This window comes from Talpa occidentalis, unplaced genomic scaffold, assembly GCF_014898055.3.
Source record: "Talpa occidentalis isolate TD23 unplaced genomic scaffold, MPIMG_talOcc4v2.1 talOcc4.6, whole genome shotgun sequence".
In the NCBI taxonomy this organism is placed as follows: domain Eukaryota; kingdom Metazoa; phylum Chordata; class Mammalia; order Eulipotyphla; family Talpidae; genus Talpa; species Talpa occidentalis.
The window spans coordinates 120,546,428-120,552,523 of record NW_023604972.1 but is presented as its reverse complement, the minus strand read 5'-3'; the positions used below and the strand labels follow the sequence as shown (position 1 = coordinate 120,552,523).

The following is a 6,096-nucleotide window of genomic DNA, read 5'->3' as shown; positions in this document are numbered from 1 at the left end:
GCTGGTTGCTTTACTCTCCTTTTTCACAAATATTTATTCAGTTCCTATATTATGGAAGGCACTTTACCAGCCCTCTAAGAACACAAGGCTAAAAATAAGTCTCCCTGGGGAGTTTCTGGGGTAGACAACTATATAAGTAAACTACCCAAGGCAGAGTGGCGATGAGTTTGCCCTGCATGACCAACACCTACCATGGAGTCTGAGGGAAGAAAGATGGGCCATTGTGACTTCATGGAAGAGAATGCATTTGAGAAGAGCCTGGAAAGATGACAGAATTTTGAGAAACATACAGGGGATAGCAGGAATTGATCAAAAGTGTAGAGCTGTTAAAACTTTCCAGTTTGTCCAAAGAATGGAAGACTATGGAGGGATGAAACCAGAAAAGCAGGCTGGGGTCTTGTTGTAGATGGATTTTGGAATTTTTGTAAGGTGATTCTCTATAATGGCCCCCCATCTCCTTACCCTTATTTCTGGTCTGCGCCTCGTGATACTTTCTATAGAGTCTGACACTTGCTACAGCAGTTGGCGACTGAGGAGTTTTCATTTTTGGAGCTGGATTAATGACTAACTAAGTTCAGCATTTTTCTCCACCTCCAGTTTCTGGTCTTGTGACACCTCCATCCTAAATTTTCTACTCTTAGCCTCCATCGAATGTGTGTGTGTGTGTGTGTGTGTGTGTGTGTGTGTATGTTGGTTTACAGGGTGCAGAATAAAGAAATTCATTGCTGTTTTTATATTGTCTTTCACATTTATATTGCTGCCTCCTTAATTCTTCATGAATTGAGCCAACTTGGAGCTTACTCTTATTTTATACAGCCCATGTGTTTTCTTATGTCCTTGAAATATGCCGGATGTAACATCTTTTCCTTTTGTTTTTTCTTTGTTAATCCTGTTCCTGGGGAAACATCTACTGCTATGTCTTCTGCCAACTTCTATTTTCCATAAATTAATCTTTGCTATCTCTGCCAAGGTTAATCTAAATAACTCACACCTTGCCCCAAATTTCCAATGCAAAGTTCATTCCACTGGCTGAAATAAATAGCGAAAAGGACATGGAAGGAAAAGAAGCAAGAGAGACTTCAGGTAGGAAGGATGAGAGAGAAGGCAGGCAGGCAGATTTGAAACCATTGTGGATGCTGTTATTTGTGCTTCAAGCATTTGAAAATTATATCAAACCAGACACAAGACTGGGTGGTTTTTATTTGTTTGTCTGGAATTTTTCTTCCTCAAGTGGGTTTAGGAGGCAAAGGCATACAGTAAAGGCAAGATTTTGTCTGGGCAAGGGTGTGAATTAAGAGAGAAAGGCAAAAGACAATCTTTCTGTTTTGCTTTTTCTACACTCCGGGCAGTCAGGACTAGAACCAGAGATTCTGTATGTGGGAGGCTGCTAACCTACCAAATAAGAAAGCAACTCTTTACACCTCAAAATCCCTCTTGACATGGTCGCCCACCCTCTGTGGGGATTCCCCACGCCCACCCCCACCCCCAAGATGCTTCATTAGGCTAATAAACCTGCTTATAATAGAAAACTTGCTTCATTTTGTACAATTTCTAAGCCTTTATGCCAATCTAAGTCTTTGGGGAAGATTTTCTTGTGGAAGAGGAATTAGCATGACATCCTAGTCCTACTTTCTTCTCTTTGTCCTGGTAGAGCCAGAAAGCTGAGGCTGATTTTTTTTTTTTTTTTTTTTTTTTTTGCAGCTTTCCTCCAGGGCGAAAGTATTACCTCTGGAAGCTGGCTGGAGCAGCACCCATCCCTGTGGGTGAGTCACCTTCCCCTACTGAAGGCCGTTAATGGGAGATAGAAGTGGTTTCTAATGAAGAGATCTTGGCAGGAGGAAAAGTCAAAATCCGAAATCCTGGCCTTGGAACTTCCTGTTTTAAGCTTATACGCAGCTTAAACAACTAAAATCTTAGCTTTGAATGCAAAGAAAGAATATCAATTTTGTTCTTTCTTTGCAACATTCTCTTGCATTTGTGGGGCTGTGGAGCGAGAGAGGAGCAAGGCCAGGAACTCTTAACTGCTAAGACATGCAATAGTGCCTTGACTTTAAGCCTCATTGTTTAAATTTTTTAAGATAATTTTTCCTTTACTGAATCCAGGGTTTTATTTTTTTTTTTTTTTTTTTTTTTTGCTTCTTGCTAATGAAATCTCTCTGTTTATCTTTCATAAGACGATGTTTCATCACTTATAAATGGGATTTGCTTGGGTCAGATGAATTTGTATAACTTAGCTAACCTTTGAAAGGTGGGAAAGAGAAACTTTGAAAAAATATCTGTGCTATGCTGTACTTACACACACACACACACACACACACACACACACACACACACACACACGCAACTTTTCTTTCACCTGGAGACCACCAAGATCGTATGCATGGTGGAGAGCGGGTCTGGTTTTTGTTTGGATTGGGTATTTTTATTTTTAATATTTGTCTTCTGAGTCAGAAGTGGTTATCTCTTAAAAGAAAAATTTGATGGCTTGAAAGCTGGGTGTTTGTGCTTTCCCCTTCGAAATGTTAACATTTAAGTAGCCTTCCATGTGCTTCAAAGTTAGCACCCCACTAAGATAAATGAGTGACCTTCCCCCCACCCCACCCCTGCCCCCATCCACTGGTGCCATTACCTCCCAGAGCAGGGCAGGGAGCCCCTGCTGTCTGAACCCGATTCTGTAGGAGACTAGTCGATCTGGGTGGCTTGAATGCCTTGCCAGGACAATGGTGGCTTTTCATGAAGATTTAGTAATCTGAAGAATGCAGCAGCCTGTCCTTGAGAGGAACCTGCTTCTGTTGATATGTTTATGTGGTTTCCCGAGGTGGAGGGGGCTGGGGAGTGACAGGTAGATTGCCTGGAAATTTACTAGTCGGTTTGAACCTGATTTATTGAGACTTTATAAAAAAAAAAAAAAAAGAAGTCACTTATCCAGTTTCCTGACACATTAGGTTAAATATTGATGAAAACGAGGTTTTTCTGTTTCAAACACTGACCCTGATTACCGAAAGACCCTGGTGATCACCGCAAGTTTAATGTTGGTTTTCAGACACATCTTTTTGTCAAATTCTAAATTCTCTCTATCCTTTTTCTTTCTGGTCTGCTGACTTAGACACCCTGCTGGGTAGTTATCTTTCCACGATGGAAGTTCATGGTTTGTATAGTCTATTCCAGCAGGTTGTCAATGGGGCCAAGTTTGGTTCCTACTTTCTTGCTTTATCCACCACCAGGGGTGTGGGGCTGTGTGGCTCCTTGCCACCTGGCCAGGGCCAGTGAGTGTGAGTGTTCCCACATTTGTCTATCTGCCCCCGGCTTGCTGCCTGACATGCAATTCAAATCAGATGACCTCCCAGGAGTGCTGCATTGCTGTCTCTATACCTGGATGGCAAAGCTGTTCTCGGCCATTCAATGCAGAGTGCAGAGCGAATCATCAACAGGCCTCTGCTCCAAGCCTTCTTGGGTGGGAATCTTTCTAAATACAAGAGGCTGCAGGTGCTCCAGATCAGGACGTTTTGGTATAAAGGCAAAGACATTTGGAGTGGAGCCAGTCCACTGGCCTCAAACTTCAATTCAGTCACCTCACCTCTCTGAGAATAGTACCTGGCAACAAACAAACAAACAAACCGTGTTTGGTGTTTGATAATCATTAGTGAGATCAGTGTATTGAATAAATCTAACTCGTGAAATATACTTTCAAGACCCAATTTTATTTTTGCTTTCCTTGGTACCTTTTGACTTTATTTGAGGGTCATGAGGATCAAATTCTCTTAACCCAGATAACAAATCAGGCAAGTCTGTGGCTTTCATACTCATTTCCAGGAACGTGACAGCTTGAGTCCCTTTACCTCGTGTAGTTTTGAGTAAGAAACTGTCTACACTGGAGGTGGTGAATACTCTACACCCGACTGGCAGCAAGTCTTTCCCTCCACCTTTGATGCCTAACCCCACCTCCCCTCAAAGCTGTCTTCCTCCTTCCTTGCTTACCAATGTGTTTCTTTTCCACTTCCAGAGTGGTTGGGTAGGGATAAGGGATAGGGGGCTGGTAGTTCCTAATCAGATTAGGATTAGAAACCTGGCAGAGGGTTCTTTTCTGTGTCAAAGGAATCTGTGGTTTGCTGTGGGGCTCCTCTGTGCTACCTCTTTCAGTCCAGGTAGTGGCCATCCACCTTCAGCCTTCTTCTCTGAGGCCTCCTGCTTCCCCCAGGACTCTGCCACAGCCCTGGTAATTCAGACCTTCCACTGCAGGGACAGTGTCAACTCTCCTTAGACATCACCTCAGAAAGAGTCCTGCAACACTTTTCACAGCAACACTATTCACATGTTTACAGCAACACTATTCACAAATAGCTAAGATTTGGAATCAACAGAAATGCCCAAAAATAGATGACTAGATCAAATAGATCAAATAGATGACTATATGTGCACATATACACAATGGAATATTACTCAGCATTCAAAAAAGATAAACTCATGCAATTTGCAGCAACATGGATGGAGCTAGAAGGGATCATGCTCAGCGAAATAAGCCAGAAAGAAAAAGAAAAATACCGGATGGTCTCCCTCATAGCAGGAATCTAGAAAACTTAAATAAGGGACCAGGAAAAAGACTAATTATAATAAAGTAAAATTCAAAATCAACAAGCAACTATAAACCAGAGACACGTTATGGGGGGGAGGGATAACGGTCAAAATAAGGGGGGTGGGAATTGTATGGGGACTATAACCAAGATGAAAATACACACATTGTGCAAAAATGAAAAATGATGTAAAAAGATACATAAAATTAAAAAAAAAAAAAGAATCCTCATTAGGTGCTTCCCAACACCCCCACCATAGCAGAGAGTGAGTGGAAGAGTTCAAAATACTGTTTTCTCCAAAAATTTCTTCACGTTCTCTTGCCATTCTCTGTTCCTATTTTATGTTCTAGGTCTCTAGAGCCATTGTGGGGGAGGGGGAGGAGAGGAGAGAGACTGTGTGTGTGTGTGTGTGTGTGTGTGTGTGTGTGTGTGTGTGTGTGTAAGAATCTGTCTCACATCTACCGTGTTATCCAGATATTTATCATATTGACACCTGAGTCTAAACTGAGGCAGGAAATTTCCCTCCATCCCACATAAACACATGAACCATGATTTAGCACAAAGGGAACTTTAATTGAAGGCAAGGATGTAGCAGAATGAGACCTCAGTGATGATTAAAAGCCTGTGCCCCAGTGCAGACAAAATGCAGTTGAAAGGCAATTGCTGTTTGAGGTTTGAAAATAACATGAAGTCATGCTGATGGGAAAAAATTTAGAGTTTGTTGAGTTTCCTTTATTGTTTTGTTTTGGTTTTTATTTTGAATTTTGTGAATATTGTGGGAGCAGTGCACTAATATCTTTCTCAGGTATTGAGGGTCAAAGAAACTTCCTGATTTTTGCTTCTCCCCTGACAGGGTCTCCGTCCAGGCTGGCCACACTCTCCTTTATGCCACAGCCCTCATGTGGAGTTTGCAGGCCGTCTCTGGAGTAGAAGTCCTTTGTGTGGTGCTTGGGGCTCTGACTTGTGTTGAGCCCCCTTGTCTTTGAGTTGAGAACCCACCGACCCATCCCTCAGCCTGGAGAAACATCTAGGTGTTGTGAAGTGGGCACTCACTCCCTAGAGCTTCTCATTGACTGGAGTCCGGGGATGCCCACTGGTGCAGCCAACAAGAGGCATTTTCTCCACACTGCCTTTGCACAACCACCCATTATCCATTCCTCACACACTCATACCAATACTTATTAATGTTATTTGTCACCTTTATATATTAAAATGGTATTGTATTGCTTAAATATGCACTCTACTAGTAAGGAAACATTTTAAATTTGTTTATTGAGCCTTTATATTTCTCATTTTATGACTTATTAACTTGGGTCTTTTGACCATTTTTAGGTTTTCCTCTTTTTCTTATTGATTCATAAAGCTTTTTATATATGAAAGGATCAAGTCCTCTCAAATATATTACAATTATTTTCTCCATTTTGTTCTTTTATTTTTTAACATATTAGTTTTTGTATGTGTAAAAATTTTAAAACTCTGCAATTTAATATTTTCCTTTTTGATTTTTTTGCCTTATTTCTATTAT

At 41.3% G+C, this 6,096-nt stretch overlaps 1 long non-coding RNA gene across 1 annotated transcript; it reads left to right on the top strand.

The window, feature by feature from the left end:
* Window positions 1-265: 265 nt before the first annotated feature.
* LOC119261046 (uncharacterized) lies at window positions 266-5,840 on the top strand. Its single transcript, XR_005128893.2, has 3 exons — window positions 266-429; window positions 1,702-1,763; window positions 5,425-5,840. It is a non-coding gene; the product is annotated as an uncharacterized LOC119261046 (long non-coding RNA).
* Window positions 5,841-6,096: the final 256 nt, after the last annotated feature.